Raw genomic sequence first — 27684 nt, 5'->3', positions numbered from 1 at the left:
CTTAGTGATTGTACCCCTGCATTATAGGGAAAGCACCCTGATTCTTTGCTAAACCCCCAGCCATAGTTAAAATCAGGCAGAATGATCCTAAACCAGCAGAAGACCAGCTGAATAAGTTCTCCCATGGCAGCTCCAAAGATGGTGGGAGATCCTCTGCACCATAATCTCTCCCATGACTGGACAAGCACAGGAAGCCAGTGATGGGTGAATCACCAGTCCCTGATCACAAACACCCACAGTCTCCTCATAAGTCATGTTTGCCCAGTGCAATTGAGAAGTATTTTACTGAAAGTGGTCACCCTTACACCCCTCTTTGTTCTGTACACACATACTAATACTAAATATGCTAGATATTAATGATGACACAGGTACCATTAACCATGTGAGAGATTGGGATGACTGTGATACCTCAGCTCAGGCTTTACACAGCTAACTGATAATCTCAACACCAACACCCGGGGATCAGGCTGACAAAAAACTTGTACACATGTAATGGAGGCTTTACTTACATGCCAGGTTGCACTGACTACTCAGATAGACTCAGTCAGACTAGACCTTTCTATTATGAAACATGACATGCAAAAACAACATGGACGATACAGTCAATCCTCTGAATGCAGATTTTCGTACTATGCAGAAAGATCTGACAGATCATTCCACTAAATTGGGAGACTTGGAAGGCCATCATCACCAAAAACAACCTCCAATTTTAAGGTTTCTCTGAAGAATTGGAGGGCAGGGAACCTGAAAGATTTCTGGAAAACTGTCTCAAGTCACTTACCGGTTCTGATCTGATTTCTTCCCTTATTCGCCATTGAGAGGGACACCAATACACCATATACCAATGCGCCCCCCCCACGGTGCACCAATATGATCATTACTGTCGAAAATTCTACACTTCAACTTCAAAGGAATTTAACTTGCATATTGCCCACAATTGGGGGAAATCAAATACAATAGAAACAATGTGACCATAGAAAGCTTGGGGTGCCACTCCAGAAAACCATCCAGAGCTTTGGTGACTCCTACTCATGGGTGCAGGTGAATAAAGAGCCCATCTCAGCTCTGTAAACACACTCCGGGGAACAGAAACTGTTTGTTTCTTGAGTTTACAGTTTGGGCTGGGTTGGTGTGCAGTGGTTTTGGTTTATTTTCCCCACAATGGCAACAAAATCATGATTTTCTCTAATTTCTCTGCAACTACTCAAAAACAAGTATTTGCATATCTGATGGTTAAACGCCAACTATAGGAAAAAAACAGAATGTTATACCCTGTAAAATGCAGAGTGATAAATACAGCAAAACGCAGTTCTTCACCTACCTTGTGGAGGCTGCAGCATAACTAGATGGCCTGAGAGATGTACCCTAAGATTCTTTATTTTCATACTGACTCATTTTGTACTTTTCTGCAGTTCACCATGTGAGACAATGCCCCTTCTTTATATGTTCTTTTCTAGGCTGAACACTTCAAAAGAACATTATGATCCATGCCCTACTACTACAAATGGTCAAATTACTTATCTGTGACCCTCTTTTACACCTGGGCATTCTAACTATATATCACATACAGTGCCTTGAAAAAGTATTCATACCCCTTGAAATTTTCCACATTTTGTCATGTTACAACCAAAAACATAAATGTATTTTATTGGGATTTTATGTGATAAACCAACACAAAGTGGCACATAATTGTGAAGTGGAAGGAAAATGATAAATGGTTTTCAAAATTGTTTACAAATAAATATCTGAAAAGTGTGGCGTGTATTCAGCCCCCTTTACTCTGATACCCCTAACTAAAATCTAGTGGAACCAATTGCCTTCAGAAGTCACCTAATTAGTAAATTGAGTCCACCTGTGTGTAATTTAAGCCCTCAGGGGTTTGTTAGAGAACCTTAGTGAACCAACAGCATCATGAAGGCCAAGGAAAACAACAGACAGGCCAAAGATAAAGTTGTGGAGAAGTTTAAAGCAGGGTTAGGTTATAAATAAATATCCTAAGCTTTGAACATCTCAGGTCGCACTGTTCAATCCATCATCCGAAAATGAAAAGAGTATGGCACAACTGCAAACCTACCAAGACATGGCCGTCCACCTAAACTGACAGGCCGAGCAAGGAGAGCATTAATCAGAGAAGCAGCCAAGAGGACCATGGTAACTCTGGAAGGGCTGCAGAGATCCATAGCTCAGGTGGGAGAATCTGTCCACAGGACAACTATTAGTCATGCACTCCACAAATCTGTCTTTTATGGAAGAGTGGCATGAAGAAAGTCATTGTTGAAAGAAAGCCATAAGAAGTCCCATTTGCAGTTCGCAAGAAGCCATGTGGGGGACACAGCAAACATGTGGAAGAAGGTGCTCAGGTCAGATGGGACCCAAATTGAACTTTTTGGCCTAAAAGCCAAACGCTATGTGTGGTGGAAAACTTCAGCCCCGTACGATGGAAAATGTCCGATCGGAGCGTGTTGTCGGAAATTCCGACCATGTGTGGGCGCCATCGGACATTTTCCATCGGATTTTCCGACACACAAAGTTGGACAGCAGGAGATAAAATTTTCCGACAACAAAATCCGTTGTCGGAAATTCCGATCGTGTGTACACAAATCCGACGGACAAAGTGCCACGCATGCTCAGAATAAATAAAGAGATGAAAGCTATTGGCCACTGCCCCGTTTAAAGTCCCGACGTACGTGTTTTACGTCACCGCGTTTAGAACGATCGGATTTTCCGACAACTTTGTGCGACCGTGTGTAGACAAAACAAGTTTGAGCCAACATCCGTCGGAAAAAATCCTAGGATTTTGTTGTCGGAATGTCCGAACAAAGTCCGACCGTGTGTACGCCCTATAACACTGTACATCACCCTGAACAAACCATTCCCAACGTGAAACATGGTGGTGGCAGCATCATGCTGTGGGGATGCTTTTCTTCAGCAGGGACAGGGAAGCTGGTCAGAGTTGATGGGAAGATGATGGAGCCAAATATAGGGGAATGTTAGAAGAAAACCTGTTAGAGCCTGCAAAAGACTTAATACTGGGGTGGAGGTTCACCTTCCAGCAGGACAATGACCTTAAACATACAGCCAGAACTACAATGGAATGGTTTAGATCAAAGCATATTGATGTGTTAGAATGGCCCAATTAAAGTCAAGACCTAAATCCAATTGAGGATCTGTGGCAAGACTTGAAAATTGCTGTTCACAGACGCTCTCTGTCCAATTTGACAGAGCCTGAGCTATTTTGCAATGAAGAATGGGCAAAATTTCACTCTCTAGATGTGCAAAGCTGGTAGAGACATACTCAAAAAGACTTGCAGCTGTAATTGCAGTGAAAGGAGATTCTACAAAGTATTGACTCTTTTTTCAGATATTTATTTGTAAAAAACTTTGAAAATCATTTATCATTTTCCTTTCACTTCACAATTATGTGCTACTTTGTGTTGGTCTATCACATAAAATCCATTTATGCTTTTGGTTTGTAACATGACAAAAATTTCAAGGGGTATGAATACACTGTACCTCCCGATAATACTGTGAATATGCAGAATTATCTCCACTTCTTACAGAGATGGACTAATGTTGCAATTTAGATTCCACTGAGTGATGTTGTTGCTGCTTTTCAGGTTGGGTTTCAGGTTGGGTAATGATTCAGGAGGCGAAATTGTGCAGATTTTTTGAGTGTTCTTATATTCACTTACTGTACTTTTTACTGCTTGCTTTTAATTTGCTGGGCTAGGAGTATCTTTCTCAAATACATTTTTATGCTCCTTTTGGCACATTGCTTGTGTAAAACCATTTTTGGGGGTTCGTTCTAAAATCAAGAGATGCCTAGTACTGTATTTGAACAGATTTAATGAACTCACCATTTAATGAACTCACCAGACTGGTTCAATGCTTTATATGCTTTCCATGTCAATTATTCATCTTACTCTAGAGGTGTACTTATTTTAACCATTTAAGGACCAGAAGGATTTGCCCCCTTAATGACCAGACCATTTTTGTGATACAGCACTGTGTTACTTTAACTGACGTTTGTGCGATCATGCAATGCTGTACCCAAACAAAATTGATATCCTTTTTTTCCACAAATAGAGCTTTTTTTTGGTGGTATTTGATCACCTCTGCGGTTTTTATTTTTTGCACTATTAACAAACAAAGTGCGACAATTTAAAAAAAAAAAAGATTTTTTTTACTTTTTTTTACTTATTTTTTTACTTTTTGCTGTAATACATATCCAAAAAAAAAATATAAAAAACAAATTTATTCATCGATATATATTCTTCTACATTTTTTTAGTTAAAAAATCGCAATAGCTGTATATTGATTAGTTTGCGCAAAAGTTATCGGGCCTACAAAATAGGGTATAGATTTAGGGATTTAATTTTTTTTTCATTGTTTTTACTAGTAATGGGGGCGATCTGCGATTTTTAGCAGGACTGTGACATTGCGGCGGACAAATCTGACCCCAAATGACACTTTTTGGGGACCAGTGACATTATTAGATTGATCAATGCTATAAAAATGCACTGACCAATGTAAAAATGACACTGGCAGGGAAGGGGTTTAAACAAGGTGGCGATCAAAGAGTTAACTGTGTTCCCTGGGTGTATTCTAACTGTAGGGGGATGGGCTGCCTGGGACATGACAGAGATCACTGTTCCTGTTCCTGATCACATGTCCCCTGTCAGAAAATTGATTGTTTACAAAGGCAGATCCCCATTCTGCCTCTCGTCACCGCTATAAATAACATGTACTCAGACTGGTCTGGAGTAGTGAGTGGGGTACTCCAAGGTTCTGTCTTGGGACCATATATTTATAAACGACATGGAGGATGGGATGAATAGTTCAGTCTCAGTTTTTTGCGGATGACTAGGTGGCGTACAGCTGGGGGAGTCAAGGATGGAGAAGGATCTAGGGGTACTAGTATATGACAGGTTGTGCAACAGCAAGCAGTGCCAAGCTGCAGCTGCCAAAGCCGGCAGAATATTAGCATGCATAAAAAAGGGGATATACTCCAGGGACAAAACCATAATTCTGCCACTTGATAAAACTCTGGTTAGGCCTTATCTGGAGTTTTCAGTCCAGTTGTGGTCACCAGTCCTCTGAAGGGATGTGCTGGAGCTGGCGAGAGTCCAAAGAAGGGCAACAAAACTAATAAGGGGGCTGGAGGACCTCAATTATGAGGAATGGCTACAAACACTAAATTTATTCTCGCTGGAGAAAAGGCGCTTGAGAGGAGATATGATCTCAATGGAGATCCCAGCAAAGGAAATAAACTATTCAGTCATAGGAAGTGTAAAAGGACATGGGGCCACACAATGAGACTGGAGAAGAAGCTGTTCAACCTTAAACTGCGTAGGGGGTTCTTCACTGTTAGGGCAATAAGGATATGGAACTCTCTCCCACAATTGGTGGTGGCTGCGAGGAGTATGGATAGCTTTAAAAGACTTTTAGATGTACATCTTAAAGGACACAACATACAGGGATATGGGAAAGCATTATAGACATTGCTACACATGCACCCACACAGGTTGAACTGGATGGACTATTGTGCTTTTTCAACCTTACCTACTATGTAACTATGCGATCGTGAGGCGCCGGCAGACATCCGTGGGCATGCTCCCGCAGTGTGCAGCGGGCGTGTGCCCGCATGCAAGAGCGCCTGCGTGAGCCACTGTATAATGATGGTGGTTCACACAGGAGAGCCGACCTGCCGCAGTACAACTGTGGCGGGCGGTCTTTAAGTAGTTAATCACTGAATCTCTCATTCCATAGGAAAGTTATGTTATTCTAGCCTCTTGAAGACCAGGCTTTTTTCTGGCACTTTTTGTTAACTTGTTTATATCAGTATTTTTGCTAGAAATATACTTCTAACCCCAAACATTTTACATTAAAAAAAATTGGCGATTGTTGCAATTTTTTATGTCATGCGGTATTTGCGCAGCGGTTTTGCACACACAATTTTTGGGGAAAAAATACTTTAGTGAATTAATAGAAAAAAACAAAACACAAAAGTTACCCCAATTTTTTTGTATAATGTGAAAGATGATGTTATGCTGAGCAAATAGATACCTAACATGTCACACTTAAAAATTGTGCACGCTCCTGGAATGGCGACAAACTACGGTACTTAAAAATCTCCATAGGCGACTCTTTAAACATCTTTACAGGTTTCCTGTTTAGAGTTACAGAGGAGGTCTAGCACAAGAAATATTGCTCTTGCACTAACTTTCGCAGTGATATCTCACACGTGTGGTTCAAATACCATTTGCATATGTGTACATGACTTACGTATGCGTTCCCTTTTGCACGTGAGCACAGAGGGATGGAGGCGCTTTACTTTTTTTTATTATTACTTATTTTACTTTATATTTTTACACTGTTCCTTTAATTACAAGGAATATAAACATCCCTTGTAATAGAAATAGGGATTACAGGTCAAAAAGACCCCAAATCTCTTCTTTACCTTTTAAAAGCAAAAGTTCAAAATTAAAATCTTTCACTTTTATAAAAAAAAAAAATAAATAAATAAATAAATATATATATATGGAAGTGATGTAATGATGAGTATTAACTCTTTGATCTAACAGGCGAACCGGTGGTAACAATAGACAGAGAGACATTGTCAAGTGGCGGAAGGGGGTCGTTCCCTCTTGCCACATCAGAAACTGTTCCAGTGGTTCATGAGCCGCTCAGACCAGCGTCATGAGAAAGTCAGCCATCTGCAGTAGAAAATGGTACCCGGGTTATGGCTGTATTGTGATTGGCAAGTGACTAGTATCACGATTAGGGATGGGCTATCTGTTCTAGTCGAACATGAGTTCGACTCAAACATTGGCTGTTCGCCCGTTCGCCGAACAGTGAACAATTTGGGGTGTTCGGCAAATTCGAAAAGCCGCGGAACACCCTTTAACATTCTATGGGAGAAATCTAAAGTGCTAATTTTAAAGGTTAATGTGCAAATTATTGTCATAAAAAGCGTTTGGGAACCTGGGTCCTGCCCCAGGGGACATGTATCAATGCAAAAAGTTTTAAAAACGTCCTTTTTTTCGGGAGCAGTGATTTTAATAATGCCTAAAGTGAAACAATAAAAGTGAAATATTCCTTTAAATTTCATACCTGTCTATAGTATGCCTGTAAAGTAGTGCATGTTTCCCGTGTTTATAACAGTCCGAGAGCAAAAATGACATTTCTAAAGGAAAAAAAAGTAATTTAAAAGTGCTAGCACTAGTGCCGGCTATTAATGAATTGTCAGTCCCAACAATACACATAAAAGTCATTGAAAGTCATTGAAAAAAAAGAATAAATAAATAAAAAAATGCGTGGGGGTCCCCCAAATTCCATTACCAGGCCCTTCAGGTCGCCAAAATTTTTTAAAAAATGGCCTGGGGTTCCCCCCAAAAATCCATACCAGACCTGTGTATGGATTTTAAGGGGAACTCCATGCCAAAATTTTAAAAAAAATGGCGTGGGGTTCCCCCAAGAATCCACACCAGACCCTTATCTGAGCACGCAACCTGGCAGGCCGCAGCAAAAGAGGGGGGATGAGAGAGCACCCCCCTCCTGAACGTACCAGGCCACATGCCCTCAACATGGGGAGGATGTCCCCATGTTGATGGGGACAAGGGCCTCATCTCCACAACCCTTGCCCGGTGGTTGTGGGGGTCTACGGGTGGGGGCTTATCGGAATCTGGAAGCCCCCTTTAACAAAGGGGACACCCAGATCCTGACCCCCCATGTGAATTGGTATGGGGTACATTGTACCCCTACCATTTCACAAAAAGAAAATGTCAAAATGTTAAAATGCAACAGGAATGCTGCATTGCATCAGGGGGGGCGGGGTCACCCGTACACGTCACTGGGAAACCCTGGCATTTCCCCTTGTCAGTGGGGGGGTGGGGTCACATGACGGGTGGCCCCTCCCTCAGCTACATAAGAGCTGTCAAGCTAGCGCCGCGTCATTGGCTAGGTGCCTCCGGTGGAGGCAGGATCCTGTGCGTGTTCCTCGCTGGAGTCGCTGGAGATCATCCATCGCTGGAGAACCAGAATTGGATTACATCGCTGGAGTAGGAACATGGATTTATTGGATTACATCGCTGGAATCTCTTTTTTATTTTTTATTTTTAATAAAGGACTTGTTACTAGCTGTCTCCTGTGGTTTTTTAACATTTTGACACTTTCTTTTTGTGAAATGGTAGGGGTACAATGTACCCCTTACCAATTCACAAAAGGGGGTCTGGGATCTGGGTGTCCCCTTTGTTAAAGGGGGCTTCCAGATTCTGATAAGCTCCCCGCCCGCAGACCCCAACAACCACTGGGCAAGGGTTGTGGGGATGAGGCCCTTGTCCCTATCAACATGGGGACATCCTCCCCATGTTGAGGGCATGTGGCCTGGTACGGTTCAGGAGGGGGGGCGCTCTCTCTCATCCCCCCTCTTTTTGATGTGGCCTGCCAGGTTGCGTGCGTGGATAAGGGTCTGGTGTGGATTTTTGGGGTAAACCCACGCCATTTTTTAAAAAATTTGGCACGGAGTTCCCCTTAAAATCCACAAAAGACCTGAAGGGCCTGGTAATGGAATTTTGGGGGGGACCCACGCATTTTTTTTTTAATTTTTCAATGACTTTCAATGACTTTTATGTGTATTGTCAGGACCGACAATTCATTAATAGCCGGCACTAGCACTTTTAAATGACTTTTTTTCCTTTAGAAATGTCATTTTGCTCTCGGAATGTTGTAAACATGGGAAACATGTGCTACTTTACAGGCATACTATAGACACCCCCCAGGTACAAAATTTAAATGAATATTTCACTTTTACTGTTTCACTTTCACTTTCTATCCTTAGGTGAAACCTCTTGTCATGTTGGATCACAGAATTTTAGATGTTAATGTTGCCTCCTGCACTGCTTTATAATATAAGCCCACTCCGGCATACTAAGATGATCCACAAGTATTTAATTAGGGGTATTTGTCATCTAGATTTCACAAATGCCTGTCATGATGCCTCCTCTTTAGTGGAGTTCTCTTTGCTAAGATGGAGGTATGGAAATTGCTAATAAAATAATTAAAGACATTGCCATTATTGTGACTCAAAATAGAAATGATTTGACACTGCATAACAGGACCAGCAACTTGTGGCTCTCCAACAGCAGTGCAGGTGCAAGTAAAAGTTGGAGAGTCACAGATTACCGATTACCTTCTGTCTACCAAACTGCAGACTAGTGTTTGTGATAGTTACCCATTTAATGAAGCAACATCTAATGCGAAAAGTATATTACGTTGCATTACAATCTTTTGTCTATTATAGTTTCAACAATGATTTTTTGCACTCAGTTTGACTAATCATATCCATTAAGCTAGTTTAGCCTAGGAAACGAAATCTGAATGTCTGTTATGGTTACTGCACTTTGCTGTTTGCATTATTAAAGAGGCCTCACTGAGTTATCTACTGCTTCAAAACTGCAATTATAGGACAAACATATATATATTTTTAATTAAATATAACTATTTAGTGTGAATATATTATAATGCAACTTTTGATAGGATTTTGTTTGGTCTGAGCTATACAAACCTGAGTTAAAATATGTACGGACAAAAAAAAAATCAATGAACAAAAAAATAAAATGTGTTATGAATAAAAAAAAAAAAAAAGCTACACGACTAAAACTCTGCATTCCCTTAGGCTAGACAAGCCAGGTTCTGCATGTCCTTCAGTTTATGACTTTACATTGTGCACGTGGGAGGGGTTTTTACTTTCAAATGTCGGGTTGTCTGCATGTGGAAGAACTTCAGTTGCGATTGCTGAGGAGTCGTTGCTAACAAGCTCAGCATTCTCATATATGTATATATGTTTTCAGGGTCTTCTACTGGCTCATCAGCACCTCGAACAGATGATGCATTATCACTGCGGGTCTCATCTTCTACCTGTACAGAGCTCCTCTGCAGCTCACTGGACACAGACGCGATCACCATAGCATTATCTGATTTGTCGTCTTCAACCGCAATTCCCAGTGATTTCAGAATATCACACTTGCACATAGAGCATCTTCTGTGCTCAAGCAGCCAGGGATAAATGCAGTTTTTATGGAAGAAGTGTGTCACGGAACATCCCACACTCCATTTGAGTGTTTCCGTCATATGCCACTTCCTCCCAGTCTGGATACAGATATCGGATATTCCAACCGCTCATAAGCACAAAACAAGGCGAGACTTGCTTAGATGCTAACATGGACTCATTTATTAGAACCAGTCTTATATACAGTAGAAGAGAAGGTTCCCCCCTCCTGCTCATATTACTCTAACAATACAGCTGTAACCTAATTAACATGAGCTAGCTAACTAATCCCTTTAAGCAGCTGATGTGACTCTGTGCCCATCAGGATTTCACGACAGGTCAGACTTGTTGTCACCGAGCTTCACACAGTACATTAAACACAATAGCAGGAGCTAATTACAATTAACAATACAAACAACAATGAGTTGAATAATCTTAGAACCTGTGTTAAGCCAGACTAGACTCATTTACATTAAACACATTATAGCTGACATCAGACAGGTGAGTGGAGTTGATGACATTAGCATCCCCTCAAAGTATGAGTCCCAACAGTATGACTCAGTCACTATTGCTAATATGGCAAATACAGGGTCCCCAGAGTCTGTGTGTCCTGGGGGACAAGGACCCGAAGCCAAAAGAACAACACCTCAAGGGTACCCCAAATGCCAGGGCCCATAATCTGTAGGCAAGAGGCTCACATTCAGTCCCCTCCAAAAGCCTCTGTCCCGGGTAAGTCTGTCACAAAGTGATTGCATGTTAAAAGACGCACAACATCATTTGCTTTGTATGTTTCGATACACACAGCACAGCTATCACCATCCGGTCCAAGTACCTTATTTTCTTGCTTTATGGTGTGGAGCTGAAGCTGACCAATGGCCTTCTTTGCTTCATCCTTTAACTGTTTCATCTTTTGGTTCTGAGCTTGTGTGTGTCTCCACCGGTGAGCTGAGTAGAAGATGAAGTAACCAACTGTAGCTGCCGTGACAACGAAGAAGGAAATTGACACAAAGATGATGGAATAGTGGTTTACCCAAGAACCATGTTTCTTTCCCACTTCAATCACCATGGTGACTTGAATGCCATTACAAACCAAGCTTACAATTTCATTCCCTTTCATGTTTCCTATCATGATGGCAACTGTATCTTTTGTGCCTGGATGAGACATTTCAATGACCTCATTGTCATCTCCATTGGTGTTGTATATGACCACTGCTCTGGCTCCCACCATAGAAGCAGCATTTATTTTATGACCAAAGGTGCAGCCCCCTCCTCACTGTATAAGTGCAATCCAAGGTCCATTCCAGTTCTCTGGAATACTGAAGTTCACATTGGATGTACATGCATAAAAATTTGAATTCCTATGATTCTTTGGTAGAACCACCAGTCCATAAGCTCTGTCCACTGGTGAGTCATGGCCAAAGAACCCAATCTCTCCCTCCTCAAACAGTGTCCTTTTGTCCAACACATAGGAGAGATTTACATTGGCTGTCCACAGAATGTCAGCTTTGGAGCTCTGTACACATAGAAAATACTGCAGCAAGGAAACCAAGGTTCCTCCTGATTGAGGCCTCATTTTATTCTCTACAAGGCAGACCATTCTAACATGGAAGCAACTCTACTCAATCTGCACTAGAAAGTATATCTGTGATACAGAAACCAGATCTGTTCTCTTCACTCTGGCCAGTGATTCTAAAGTGAACTCCTACCTGCCAGATTTTTTATCTTAATGCGTTCTAGGCATTAAAATAAAAAGTCTTCTGTGTGTAGCAGCCTCCCCAGCACCCCCTAATACTTACCTGAGCCCCATCTCTGTCAAGCGACAGAGATGGGGCCAGCGATGTCCACGAGTCCCTCGGCCATCCAAGACTCTCCTTTTTGATTGGCTGAGACAAAGCAGTGACATCATTGGCTCTTAAAGTCAGTTAGCCAACGAGGAGAGAGAGGGGTGTGGCTGGACGGCAGCTCCGTGTCTGAATGGACACATGGAGCTGCAGCTCAGCTCGGGTGCCCCCATAGCAAGCAACTTGCTGTGGGGGCACTCAACAGGAGGGAGGGGCCAGGAGCAGCAAAAAGGCACCTAAGAAGAGGAGAATCAAGGCTGCTCTGTGCAAATCCACTGCTCCAAATTACTAACACATTTCAAGTTGGAGCTGCAGAAATCTACCACAATATTATCACAAGTGATTGCTGTATTACCCACAGATCTTCTTGAAACTAAGCATGATGAAATTGCTATTGCCTTTAATAATCTCTCAAGGGAGCATGAAGCTCTTTCTACTGCATTCCTTCAACTCCAAATTAATATTGAGGACCTTGATAACAGAAACCGAAGAAATAACCTCAGAATTAGGGGGCTCCAGAATCAGTTACTGATCTTCCTTTCTACACTATAAAGCTTTTTCAATCTCTGCTACCAAATCATGACGCTCACTCTTTTACTTGTGATTGTATTTACTGTGCCCTAAGAGCTAAACCTCCTCCAAATAAACCATCCAGGGACATTGTCTTATGCATGAAAGACTTTTTAGTCAAAAAAGAAATATTGCATGCGGCACATAACTGCAGGAATATAATGCTTGATGGGGTCTCACTGCAAATTTACCCTGATATCTCACAAGCCACACTTGATAGATGCAGGAAGATGAAGGAAATCACCTCTGTCACGGGGATCTGCTATCATTGGGGCTTCTCATTTAAACTGATAATTCCACACAATGGTACAACCTACATTGCCACTTCTATCCCTGAGGGCCAAGATATTTTGTAAAGCTAGATCTTCTGGATCCTGTGAACTTACCTCGTACGCAATCTACACCACATCCTATCCCTATTTGGAACACACCTTCTCCATGCAGAGACAGGCGTAGAATCCGTCATGAAGCAAGATGTCCAAATCCCTCTTAACTTGAAGGACATTTCACAGTATTCACCTCTGTTTAATTCGGTTTATAATTCTGCATTGCTCTGAATAGACGAATATTCTTAAACTCTCTACTGTCATCTAGTGACTTTATTTGGGATTACATTGATGCATGTTCAGTACCTCACATTGCAAACCTGTTGATATGCAGAATTATAGCATTACACACTTTGTACAGTTAACACTTATTGTTGGAAATTGTGGCTGCCTGCCTCTATGTTGACATTATTTTCCCCCACTCAGTTTTTACCCCCTAGTTTGTTGGAGCAAACCCAGAAATTTTTGAGTTTTTTTCTACTTTCCTTTTAAGCTGGTTTTATTTTACCACTTTGATCCAATGTTTGAGCTCCAACTTGGTTCGACTTGTTTGGGACCTTCACATGGTCTTTTTGTTGGTTGGGTCTGGAATCTTTCCCCGACTCCATTTTCACTACTAGATGTTTTATACCCTCTCACCTACATACTGTATGTTTCTTATAAATATCTTGTTTCATTTTTTGGGTAATTTTTGTGGTACAGTAAAAAGCCTTATTCAAAGGTACTTACTACATTGGATGAACACCCCATTTTTGTTATTTTTGTATGCTGTGTTGACACCTCTATCTTTAACTGAATGGTGACTCCCAGTAATTTTTTATATAACCTTTTTGCCATCATCCTACTTCCTGAAGATATTTTACAATATCACCGCCCATCATGGCGATTATTTCTATCTCACATAATGTCCAAAGTTTTAATTCTCCAAACGTAAGAAAACATTCTTACATTATAAAAAAAATAGGTGCTAAGATTATTTTGTTACAAGAAACTCATTTTTCAAAAGATAACCATCCTACTTTCTTCCATAAAGCTCATAACCAATTATTCTATACCCTTGTCATTTCCAAAACCAAAGGAGTCCCTATTTTTCTCCATCACTCCTTTCCAATGGAGGTTCAACACGTGTATAAGGATCTTAATGTCTGGTTTGTCATTATTAAAGGATTTGACCATTGCCAATGTATATGCACTATATGAAGCTCAGGCAACTTTTTTCACCCAATCTTACAACACTATCACTCTTCTCACATCATGGTAGGCAGAGATTTTTACTTAGTCTCGCAGCCTCATTTAGATCAGAGTAAACAAACACCAAATTCTAAAGCTTTTACCAAATCTATTTGTATACACCTGAACTCATTACAACGTATTGACTCATGGCGAGCCCTAAACATTGGAGTTCGTAAATATACATTTTATTTACACCTTCATGACTCCTATGTGCACTTGGATTAAATCTTTTGCACACCTATTATATTATCAAACTCACAAGGAGCATTAATTCACCCTTGCCCATAGTCAGACCACCACATAACTACCCTAAGCACTCATGTTATTGACCTCTCTTCTACACCATTGAGTCTCTATTCCTGGAGACTCAATGAATACTTACTAACAGATCCCACTTGCCAAAAGAAGATTGCTTGTGCTATTGAAGATTATTTTACATTGAAGTCCACCCCAGACATCTCAACTACAACCCTTTGGCTTGCCCATAAAGCAGTCCTTTGAGGACGCCTTGTTAAATTGGCAGCAGATCACAATAAAAAGAATTGGCAAAAAATACTAGCTCTCACAAAAGATCTGCAAAAAATTTATACGTAAAAAAAGGTTAGACCCCCTTAAGAGCTGGGATTTTAATGGCAGGCAACACACCACATTGTACAAAAGTATAACAATGTATTCAATTTGTTAAAAACATATAGCAAAAAAAGCATGATACAAAAACAATACATTTTCATAAAAAAACAACAGCTGGCTGATTTACACAGTCATCAAGGTATCTGATATATTTGGTAAGCTGGTATTTTCTCTAGTTCAACCGACACATTTCAGGTATGTAACCTTTCTTCCGGGGAATTAATTAAGGAGATAATTGAATTGTTTGTACAGAGAGAGATATATCATGATGTTAAAATGACAAATAATCCAATACATACAGAAATGGGCTACAGGTAAACGCCTTTAGTTACTTGTCATCTTGGCTGTAATGGTAGGTATGGAGGCAGTACACACATCAGAAAGGGGGGGCGAGAGATGTCCCATGGATGCCACCTAGAGGAAGCCGGCACTGGCGGGTGCTCTGACAGGTGGTAAGTACTGCGAATAGTAATGGGTATATATAAGAGGTCTATGTAACTGCGAAATCTAGACTTACATTAATTCGTACTCCTTGTCTTGGAATTCATTTTATTCCCAACCATTTTTTCTCTTTCGATGGGTGCCACTACCTCCAGGTGCAGGGCATAGTGATGGTGACATGTTGTGCCCAATCCTATGCCAATCTGTACCTTGGGAGTGGGAACAATCTTTATTGGTGGATGAAAGTCTCACACCATTGACGGATATTATTTTGGTTTGGTACCGCTATATAGATGATGTTTTCGTGGTCTGGAATGGCACAACTGAGTCTCTTGAGACGTGCATGGCAGCCATGAACACTAATGACTTTAATCTAAAATTCACAATGTCTTATGATCCAAACAAAATAACTTTCTTAGATGTTACCATAATCAAAAAAGTCAATGGTAAATTAGCAAGCACCCTTTTCTACAAATAAACAGCGTGTGCCACGATATTACAGGCAACGAGTTCACACCCAGAACCCCTCATCAAATAAATTCATACAGTCAGTATCTGCAAATTCACTGCAACTGTTCTGAAAAAATGACATTTAAAACTGAACCGCAAACTTGCGAGATAGACTATTACAAAGCGGGTACTCACACACATGTTTAAAGAAAGCCTACAGAAGAGCTAACAACCATATGAGACAAGATCTTCTTTTTAAAAATACTCCGGTATAATCAGACATATTTCAATCCAATCCAGTGTGGATTATCATGACATATAAGAAACAACACAAAAAACTTAAGAAAATCTTAGCCAAACTTTGGCATTTATTGCAAATTGATCCCACTTTAAATTATTTCATAGCAGCAACCCCACCTTCATATTGTAGGTCAAGATCCCTTAAAGACTGTCTAGTCTAGATTGAATTCACAGGCCACTTCAGAAAGAATCCCTGTAAATGTCTAGGGAACTTTAAATGGAGGGTGCCCCTATTGCCAATTTATGAATACGGAAACCAACATAATAAGATTGCCCAATGGCAACATAATCAAACCACTCCAGTTTGCTAATTGTAAAACATGTGGGGTAGTGTACCCACTTTTATGCGCCTGTGGGTCCTTTTCTATAGGTAAAACCAAGCTTAAATTTCATAAAAGAATGTACAGACATGTACTTAGTATGATAAATAGTGATCCAGACATGTCAGGGAAGTTCATTTTGGGATTTTTCCAAAAATCAAATTCCTAGTGTTAGACCAAGTGCATCCAATCATGGGGGGTGACTGGAACAAGACGATGCCCCAGCGTAAAACATGATGGATTGCCGGAGAGTGACTTTTGGGGCTGCCTCTGGATCTTAATGACATGATTAGCTAAACCTTCTTAGAGGGATTTGTTTCAGGGGGTGTGAGAAATTAGGTATCTACACATTAGTGTTCATGCCAACATATACAATCTTATCTGCACTCAAAGTTACTACAACATCATACTTACTGTGACGGGGGGGCCCGTGGAACTCAGAATACATCTTATGTCTAAGTCACCCTGTGCCATCCTGGCACAGGGTGAGTGAGAAAATATATCTTGGATTACTTAAAATGGGACAGTAATATTTGTCCACAATATCTCCCAGGATGGATGTTAATTGAATGAGCTGATCACATTGTCCTCTATACAATGTAGGAGACGGGATGACTCCTATTGGAGCTCATGTTAATTAGGTTTTGTTTGTATTGATAATTGTAATTAGCTCCAGCTATTGTGTTGATATAACTGTGTGAAGCTCGGTGACCACAAGTCTGGGTGAAAGGTCATGTCTCAGTCACCTAGGCTGTATAAAGGATTAGATAATTAGCTCATGTTAATTAAGTTACAGTTGTATTGTTAGAGGAGGTTCCAACAGCATATAAAGTCTTGTAATTGTGATTCTAAATAAAGTGAGTTCTTGGTAGCAACAAGTAAGTGTCGCCTTGTTTGTGCTCAGAGAGGTTGGGATATCTGTATACAGCTGGGAGGAAGCGGTATATGACGGAAGCACTCAAGCGGAGTGTGGGACGTTCCGTGACATTGGTGGCAAGCAGCGGGAAAGCTTCCTGAAGTCTGGGACATCCAAACCTCCAACTGGATCCAAGATCAGCATAGCAGACTTCAGTCACCCCAGCGGAGATATGGACCTGGCATCAGAATTCCCGGGGCTGCTGCGGATCATCCTTTCAATGTACACCAGGACTGTGTCGGAGGATGAATACCTGGAGCTCAGGCAGCTGATTCGGGTGGAGCTCTGGATTGCAGCCCTCCGTCTCGCTGGTATAAAACAGGGCAAGTGCTTTCCAACCCAAGAGCAACGGGCCAGTGACCAACGGGCATTGCAGATGGCATTCCTGGGAGAGCAGCCCCAGGAGCAATGGGTGACTGAGTTGGACAGGTTGGTCCAGCAGGAGATAGAGCTGGACAATCATTATCGGGCCCTGCAATGGCACGCAGAGGAGGGATATTTAGGGGAGACAACAGAATGCTCTCTGGAGGGATATGACTTTGGCGGCCCTGGATTGCTGTGGGAGAACCTTACAGATCTTTTTATGTTTGGCGATGAAGGGGAACCTGACCTTGAGGACCTGAGAGACTATAGAGAGTCTATGCTCGGTCTTGCAGGGGTCTCAGAGCTCAAACCTGATCTGGACCATTTGCTAAGGAAGGAACAGCATCTGGAAAGGGCATACAGGAAACTGCTAGAACAAGTTCAGCAGCATGCCAGAGAATCGGCAGTGGAAAATCCGGAGATTGCCGTCCCCAAACCTGAAGTGCTGATAACAGGGCAGAGCTCTGCTAACCTCTGCCCAGAAATGATAGCATCTTCTGGGTTCCATGGACAGGAGATGGTGAACCTCTATCCCCAGACATCAGTTGCAGAGACATGGGATTTGATAGACTTTTCTGCTGAGGAAGAACAACCTGATGAGCCTCCAGCAGAAGAGCTGCTATCAGGGCCAAAGTTCACTGTGTTCTGCCCAGCACCAACAGTGGCTTCAGCCTTCCTGAGAGAAGAGGTAGTCGGCCTTTCTCCCACAACACTGACAGGGACATGTGATTTTCTGCCAGCAGCATCTATGGAGTTAAAACAAACTTCTCCAGCTGAAGATCTGGTAACTGAACAGAGGGTCCAAGACCTCTGTCCCACACTTTTACCAATTCCAGAGACTGGGGATTTAATAGACGTTTCTGTAGAGGAGGAACCACCTGGCAAACCCCCAGCAGAAGTGCTGGCAACCGGACAGAGGGTTCAAGACCTCTGCCCCACACCTGCAGCAATTGTGGAGGCTCAGGCTGAGAAGATGGCAATCACTTCCCAGCAGCAGATACAGGGGGAGAAGGGAGAGGAGGTGTGTGTTGTCCCTCCCCAACAGTTGGCCAGGGTGGAGGAAGTGGGCTTTCCTCCCCAGCAAAGATCCATGTACCTGGGAGACAGTACCATCAACATGTCGTCCCAGCAGCCAGATGAGGGAATGGAAAAGGAAGCAGCCGGCTCACCTCCCCAATGGCAGCTACACAGTTTGGGAGTGGAGGAAGCCAGCCTCCTGCCCCAACAGTTAGCCGGAGCAGAGGATGCGGAGTCCCCAGCAGACGTGCTGGCAACAGGGCAGAGTGCTACCAACCTCTGCCCAGCACCGGCAACAACTACAGAGTTCCAGGGAGGCGGGGCAGTCGGCCTCCCTCTCCAACAGTTAGCCGGAACAGATGGTGTGGGGTTTCCAGCAGAAGGGCTGGCAACAGGGCCGAGGACTGCTGGACTCTGCCCTCAACTAACAGAGGATGGATTTCCTGTGAAGGTGGATGGGACTTCAGTCTCCACCTGTATACTCCAGGGATGGTGGGCAGTGGGCCCAGATCCCCAACAGCATGACAGAGTGAGCCCAGACACCCTGTCTTCTCTCCAGCGGCAGAAATCATTCCAGGGAGAAGAGCCAGTCCAGGCCTCTCCCCAGCGGCAGATATGTTCTCTGAGAGAGGCAGAGGTTGGCTGGGTGAGTAATACTCTGTTTGGAACAATTTGTTTGGGGTACTGTGTAGGTACAGGCATTAGAGGACTGGAGCTACTTACTAACTTCGGAGTCAACCCATCTGGGGTCTCCTCCTGTGTTAGTCTTCTGCCGAAAGGGGAGAGATGTGACGGGGGGGCCCGTGGAACTCAGAATACATCTTATGTCTAAGTCACCCTGTGCCATCCTGGCACAGGGTGAGTGAGAAAATATATCTTGGATTACTTAAAATGGGACAGTAATATTTGTCCACAATATCTCCCAGGATGGATGTTAATTGAATGAGCTGATCACATTGTCCTCTATACAATGTAGGAGACGGGACGACTCCTATTGGAGCTCATGTTAATTAGGTTTTGTTTGTATTGATAATTGTAATTAGCTCCAGCTATTGTGTTGATATAACTGTGTGACGCTCGGTGACCACAAGTCTGGGTGAAAGGTCATGTCTCAGTCACCTAGGCTGTATAAAGGATTAGATAATTAGCTCATGTTAATTAAGTTACAGTTTATTGTTAGAGGAGGTTCCAACAGCATATAAAGTCTTGTAATTGTGATTCTAAATAAAGTGAGTTCTTGGTAGCAACAAGTAAGTGTCGCCTTGTTTGTGCTCAGAGAGGTTGGGATATCTGTATACAGCTGGGAGGAAGCGGTATATGACGGAAGCACTCAAGCGGAGTGTGGGACGTTCCGTGACACTTACTTTTTGTCTAACTCACTCTCTATTTTTAGAAGTTGATCTTTGAAATTAGTTTAACCTAATGTTTGTTCATCTCTCTACGGGGGTACAGGGTCCTATTCTATCTGGGCCATGTCTGTTGGTTGATGTCCATCTCCTCTGCAGTGACATTCATTCCCCATTCATTTACTAATAGTAGAAGTATTCCTCATCTCCTGATATATAAACCTCAGGAAAACAAAATGACCCCATTTTGGAAAGCAGACACCCCAATGTATAATCTATGAGGCATAATGAGTCTTTTGAACAGTTCATTTTTTTCCAGAAGTTTTTGGAAAATGTGGAAAAAAAATTAAAACGCATTTTTTTCCCACAAAGTTGTCCATTTTTAAGTTATTTCCAACACATAGCATGTACATAGCAAAAATGATACCCCAAAATACATTCTGCTACTCCTCTTGAGTATGGCGATACCACATGTGTGAGACTTTTACACAGCCTGGCCACACACAGAGGCCCACCAGTGAAGTAGCATCTTCAGGCGTTCTACAAGCATAAATTACACATTTCATTTCTCATCCACCTATTACACTTTTGAATGCCCTGGAGCACCAGGACAATGGAAACGCCCACAAAATAACCCCATTTTGGAAAGCAGACACCTCAACGTATAATCTATGAGGCATAATGAGTCTTTTTAACGGTTAATTTTTTTCAAGAAATTTTTGGAAAATGTGGAAAAAAAATGAAAACACATTTGTTATCCACAAAGTTGTCCATTTTTAAGATACTTCCAACACATAGCATGTACATAGCAAAAATTACACCCCAAAATGCATTATGCTACTGCTCCTGAGTATGGCAATACTATATGTGTGAGACTTTTACATAGCCTGTCCACATACAGAGGCCCACCAGTGAAGTAGCACCTTCAGGCGTTCTACAAGCATAAATTACACATCTCATTTCTCAACCACCTATTACACTTTTGAAGGCCCTGGAGCACCAGGACAATGGAAACACCCACAAAATGACCTCATTTTGGAAAGCAGACACCCCAACATATAATCTATGAGGCATAATGAGCCTTTTGAATGGTTAATTTTTTCCAAAAGTTTTTAGAAAAAAAATGAAAATGCATTTGTTTTCCACAAAGTTGTCCATTTTTAAGATATTTCCAACACATAGCATGTACATAGCAAAAATGACACCCCAAAATACATTTTGCTACTCCTCTTGAGTATGGCAATACCACATGTGTGAGACTTTTACACAGCCTGTCCACATACAGAGGCCCACCAGTGAAGTAGCACCTTCAGGCATTCTACAAGCATAAATTACACATCTCATTTCTCAACCACTTATTATACTTTTGAAGGCCCTGGAGCACCAGGACAATGGAAACGCAAACAAAATGACCCTATTTTGGAAAGCAGACACCCCAACGTATAATCTATGAGGCATAATGAGTCTTTTGAACAGTTCTTTTTCCAGAAATTTTTGGAAAATGTGGAAAAAAAATGAAAACGCTTTTTTTTCCACAAAGTTGTCAATTTTTAAGATACTTCCAACACATAGCATGTACATAGCAAAAATAACACCCTAAAATACATTCTACTTCTCCTCCTGAGTCAGGCGATGCCACATGTTTGAGTCTTTTACACAGCCTGGCCACATACAGAGGCCCACCATTGAAGTAGCACCTTCAGGCGTTCTACAAGCATAAAATACACTTCTAATTTCCTGACAACCTATTATTTTTAAAGGCCCTTATTTTTCTAAAACATAGCATTTACATACCAAAAATTATACTCCAAAATAAATTCTAATGAGGAAAGGGTAAAAAAAAGTATTACCTGTGGTTTTGGTAGTGTCCCCAGAGGTGAGCAGGCAGCAGGGAGGATGCAGGGATGTGCTTAGCAACAATAGTAATTATCCAGGCAGCAGGCAGGAATATTGTCTATAGTCAGCACAAGGATATTGTCAGCACAGCCAAAGCATTTGTCCATAGAAATTGTCCAGGCAGAGACAGCCAGCACAGCCATAATATTGGTCCTGGTACACCGTTACCTGCCTGCACTCATTATTGTACTGCTCCCCAGCCCTTCATAAACATACTGCCTCTTGCTACAGCTAATTATTTCCATAGTCCAGGTAGCAGGCAGAAGTGTGGTCAGTTTATGCTGCAGGCAGGGGGGTGGCGGCATTAAGTCAGCAGCAGGCTGAGGGCCACAATCAGGTAAGACCTGTGCACAGGGGTAGAGGCTTCGACCCACCCAAATCTCTATGAAGACTCCAGACCCTAATCCAGAAACTACGAAGCCTGGAGACAACAAAAAAAAATTGTTTTCTCCATCCGGAAAAGCATTTCTAAAGCCCCTCACATGTGAGACCCCTGTGTACTACAGTAGCAGGGAAACAGATCAGTCCAAACGGAAGGCAAAATCATAGTCCATAAAACAGGCCAGGGTGAGTTCACGTGCAAGCAGTCCAAGCGGTAGGCAGAAGTGTAGTTGATAAAACAGGCCAGGGTCAGTTCACGTGGAAGCAGTCCAAACGGTTGGCAGAGGCATAGTCAAAAAACAGGCCAGGGTCAGTTCACGTGGAAGGCAGTGGCATGGTTATTTGTGGAAGCATGGGAAATGGTCAGCACAGATGATGAAAATGGGGAAATGGTTAAGAATATAGTCTCCCCAGAGGGGGAGACTGGAACAAGAGCCTATTACAGATGGAATCAAGATGGATATATAGATTAAAGGCCACCCAACCTCCGGGCTTCAATGAAACAATATGGTTCAAGCCATTTCTTGAGGGTTTTTACTCAGGGGGTAGGGAACAATAATATTGAGATTCCTCTCTCCCTTGCTTTGTTCTCCCCTCTAAACTCTGGGATTCTGGTGCGGGTGGTCCAGTTATATCTATCTATCCTTAGCTTCTGAGACTGGAACAAATAGGACAATAATGATTTTCTACTAATTATTACTATCCTAGTGTATTACCATACTAGCACTACACTATCCTTTTATTGTACTTGTATACGGCACGATAAACATTGAATATTACCTGCTATGTTTAATTTATGTACCTCTCAGATGTGCATGTGGACATAGGAGCACAGATCAATATATATATTTATACACGGATGTGTTATCGCATTTTTTGGTAATATAGAATATATAGCACTTGATATATTATATAAGTGTAAGCTGCTTCATTCATTATTTATTTTTTTATTTTTTGCGATATACCTATGCCTTACTCATTAATTCTATGATCTGGACTCTCTCTGCCCATTTGCACTCCTTGATATCGAATAGGAAAATGTGGTTTAACACTATTTCTCAAAAAATTTCTGTTGATCCTGCCATTAACCTCCCCTTTCTGCCCATCTTATAATAATCAGTCCAAAGACTCGGACTATCTGTCTATCTACATCCTTGATATGTATTCAATAAGAAAATGTTTTTTTACTATTTTCCTATGCAAGAAATTCTGTTGATCCTGCCATTAACTTTGTCTTTTGATGTATATGATGCTTTGGACCCCATACAACTTTCTTAATATGTTGAAGCAGGTACTTTCTAAATATATAATGAATAGGAAAATGTTATTTAACATTGTTTCTCAAAAAAAATTTCTGTTGATCCTGCCATTAACCCCCCCCCCCTCCTGCTAATTACATCTATATTTGGCTCTGTCTGGGACCTCTCTGTTGACTCCCAGTCAACCTGATAGATTAACCCTATACAAGATTAACTATATGAGGACTACTATACTTTATAGATCATATAAGATTAACTATACGATGACTACTATACTTTAGACCTAGCCTCACTATACATACTGTACATGTGACTCTGCCAAGCAAATCTAGTCCCACCTGGCCACCTAACATCACAGTATCTATATTATTTCTTTCTAAGCAACCCTTTAGCGCAAGGACACAATAATTTAAAATAATACCTGCAATCCAAATAGACAACTAATTGAATATCCTATCTTATCTACTACCTCTCTAGCTATCAATATATACACCTATGAACATCAACTTTTGAGCCACCTTCAGGTATGAACTTAATTTTGCAAACCAACTTTCTTACTATATTAAAATAGGACCTCCTACTATATTATGTTATTACATTTTTTGCAGGATTTGCCTCTCAGCCTCAGTGGAGCCTCAAGCATTTAGTTTACGCCCATATTTCTTGGGCTTTTCTTTTCTTTTTGAAGAGAACAACATATATATTCTCTTGGTGGAGTACAAAAAACCCACTTCTACCTGTTTACATCATCTCCAACACATAGATGTTTGTTCAATTTGGAATCAAGAGCATACTGGGCAGACAGACTTTGTCACTGTCGCTGTTTTTAATCACAAATTTTATGGAAAGTCAAGTCAGCCAATACAGTGTTTCATGTAAGTGTATCAGATATGAAAATTACATTATGAAATGCTTTATTGATGGATACTCAGATATTGATTATTATCTTTTCAATATATCTTCTTTAACACAGAACTATCTAAAGCATACACTACCCCTGAGGAAGGAGTTTAATTGACCCCGAAACATGTCGGGTGAATAAGTACTGCTTCGAAACTCTGTATATTACATTCCTAAACAATAGATGTTACAGTTGTTGTTATATTTTATTATGTTAATTCAATAAATTATATTGTACCAAGTATACCTCTTTTATGATTGCTACATGTGCCTGAAAAGTCCACCACTAGGGGACCCCCTTTGCTGTTATGTCTGATGGTGACAGGTGCACTTTGTGGGCACTGATGGGTGACAGATGCACTGATGGGTGACAGGTGCACTTATATAAGCACTGATGTGGTGACTGTTGGGTGACAGCTGTAATGGGGGGGTGATGTGACAGGTTCTCTTTTTTTTTTTTTTTTTTGTGTTGGTACAGTACAATACATAGATCGGTAACTCACTGCTCACTGGCTCTTCTCTGTTTACACTGGAAATGGTGTGTGAGGAGAGAAGAGCCGGTAACAGCTAGTAAACGGTCTATGTTTACATTTGGTGATCGGCTGTGAATGGATCACAGCTGATGACGTGGTAAACAGCCGCCAGCCATTGGCTGTTTACCCTTGTCGGTGACGAGCAGTGTTCCTGGAAACACACCGCCACTGACATGAGGCGCTGCGTGTTCCCGATTGCGCGGTCTAAAGCTGGGAATACCCATTTGTGATCAGCCATGACGTAATTGCGGCCGATAACATGGTGAACAGCCATGCTCAATGGCTGTTCACCCCTGTCGGTGACGTGCTGAGTCTCGGTGACACGCTGCCAACGTGCGCATGCCCTGAGTGAATGGGCCGTCATCATATAATGGCAGGCCAGAACAAGAGCCGCACCGCTCCATCGTCATATGACAGTGGGCAGGTCAGCAACAGGTTAAGGTAAGATTTTCTTACTCCCCCACCTTCCCCCCCCCACCCCACCCTTCCCTTCTCCCCCCTCCACCTCTTTCCCTTCCCCCTACTTTACCCTTTCTCCCTCCCACCCCTTTCTTTCCTTTCCCTCTTTTTCCTTCCCCTCTTTCCTTTTTCTTTCTTTCTTTCCTCGTTCTTTTTCTTTCTTTCTTTTTCTTTCTGTTTCTTTCTTTTTCTTTCTTTCTTATTAAGGATGAGCCGAACACCCCCTGGTTCGGTTCACACCAGAACATGCGCACAGGCAAAAAATTCAGACGAACACGTGAACACCATTAAAGTCTATGGGACACGAACATGAAAAATCAAAAGTGCTAATTTTAAAGGCTTGTATGCAAGTTATTGTCATAAAAAGTGTTTGGGGACCCGGGTCCTGCCCCAGGGGACATGCAAAAAAAAGTTTTAAAAATGGCCATTTTTTCGGGAGCAGTGATTTTAATAATGCTTAAAGTGAAACTATAAAAATGACATATTCTTTATCGGAATCTGAAAGCCCCCTTTAACAAGGGGACCCCTAGATCCCGGCTTCCCCCCCATGTGAATTGGTAACGGGTGTGACAGACCTAGCCGGGACAGAGGCTGTTGGAGAGGACTGAATGCAAGCCTCTTGCCTTTTGATTATGGGCCCTGGATTTTCAATGGAACAATACTTTTTGTGAGGTGAATTAGAAATCCAGTCTGAACTGTACTAATTGGACTCAGTCGTGTATATATGTATATATTGTATGTTGTTTGATTCTGTTGGGGACTCCTTGCTGTGGTCATCTGGGATTTGTGTCCCTGAAGAGGGAGGGGGGACTCCTCCAGCAGCCCCCTGCTGATAAGGCTGACTCATACTGTTGGGACACATCCTGTGAGGAGATGCTGGTGTCATCAACTCCAACTGCCTGTGTTTATGTTAATTGAATGAGCTGATCACATTGTCCTCTATACAATGTAGGAGACGGGACGACTCCTATTGGAGCTGCTGCTATTGTGAGAAAATGTCCTCAACGGGTATATTGTACCCCTAGCATTTCACAAAAAGTGTAAAAAATAGTAAAAAAGACATGAGACACTTTGGGACAAGTCTTTTATTAAAAGATAAAAAAATAAAAATGTCCCACGATGTACTTCCATCTCACGCTGCCCTAAAAGCCTAAAAAAGAAAAATAAAGCTGCAACAGCTCCGCCTCCATGGGAGGCTCTCGCCGAGTGACGCTTCTTCTCGGTGACAGCTGTTATATAGCTGAAGGCGGTGCCACTCGGTTTAGTAAATGGGTGACACCTCCTTCCTCTGACATTACGTGGCGTTCCAGATTCTGATAAGTCCTCCTCCCGCAGACCCCCACAACCATCGGGCAAGGGTTGTGGGGATGAGGCCCTTGTCCCCATCAACATTTTTCCTGCGACCTGCCAGGTAGCGTGCTCAGATAAGGGTCTGGTATGGATTTTGGGGGAGCCCTATGCCTTTTTTTTTTAACTACTTCCCACCCAAGGTATGTCATATGACATCCTTGAATTTGTGGGGGTATATCTGAATGATGCCTGCAGCTACAGGCATCGTTCAGATATCGGCTTTTTCAGCTGGTGATTCCCTGCACCATTAGAGTGATCATAGTGGCTGTTCCACTGCCTGATTGTTCTTATGGGAGGCGAGAGGGGACACCCCACTCCCATCACCCTCCGGTGCTTCTACCGACTCACCGCTTCCATCGGTGAGTCGAACACAGGATCCGGCGGTCCCGGATGGTGACGATAGAGATTTCCAGAGGACCAGATGGTCGCTGGAGTCTCTATGATCGTTCGGAGGCCGGGCACAATGTTATGATGTCACGCCCGGCCTCTGCATTCAAACGAATGGCGCCGCCTCGGCTGGGAAGCCGAGATCGTTTTTATATATTTTTTATTTTATTTCAGGCTTCCCAGTCTAGAGGTGAGATGTGGGGTCTTATTGACCCCATATCTCACTGTAAAGAGGACCGATCAGGCCATATTCCTATTACAAGGGATGTTTACATTCCTTGTAATAGGAATAAAAGTGATCAAATTTTTTATTTTTTTTTTTTAAACGTCAAACTAAAAAAAGAAAAGTAAAATTAACAATAAAAAATTTTTTAAAGCGCCCCTGTCCCTGTGTGCTCGCACGCAGAAGCGAATGCATAAGTAAATCCCGCCCACATTTGAAAACGGTGAACATCAGACACGAATGTTAGAGCGAGAGCAATAATTCTAGCCCTAGACCTTCTCTGTAGCTCAAAATATGTAACCAGTAAAACATTTTAAAGCGTCATCCATGGGGATTTTTAGATAACAAAGTTTGGCGCCATTCCATGAGCGTGTGCAATTTTGAGGCATGACATGTTAGGTATCTATTTACTCGGCATATCTTCATCTTTCACATTATGCAAAAAAATTGGGCTAACTTTTTAATGTTTTGTTTTTTTTTTAAGCATGAAACTGT

At 42.0% G+C, this 27684-nt stretch overlaps 1 pseudogene; it reads right to left on the bottom strand.

The window, feature by feature from the left end:
• Nucleotides 1-9656: 9656 nt before the first annotated feature.
• LOC141141548 (E3 ubiquitin-protein ligase RNF128-like) lies at nt 9657-11621 on the bottom strand (annotated as a pseudogene).
• Nucleotides 11622-27684: the final 16063 nt, after the last annotated feature.

The sequence above is a fragment of the Aquarana catesbeiana genome, linkage group LG04 (assembly GCF_042186555.1).
Source record: "Aquarana catesbeiana isolate 2022-GZ linkage group LG04, ASM4218655v1, whole genome shotgun sequence".
In the NCBI taxonomy this organism is placed as follows: domain Eukaryota; kingdom Metazoa; phylum Chordata; class Amphibia; order Anura; family Ranidae; genus Aquarana; species Aquarana catesbeiana.
Note: the sequence above shows the minus strand (reverse complement) of the source record. Positions and strands in the feature narration are given on the sequence as shown.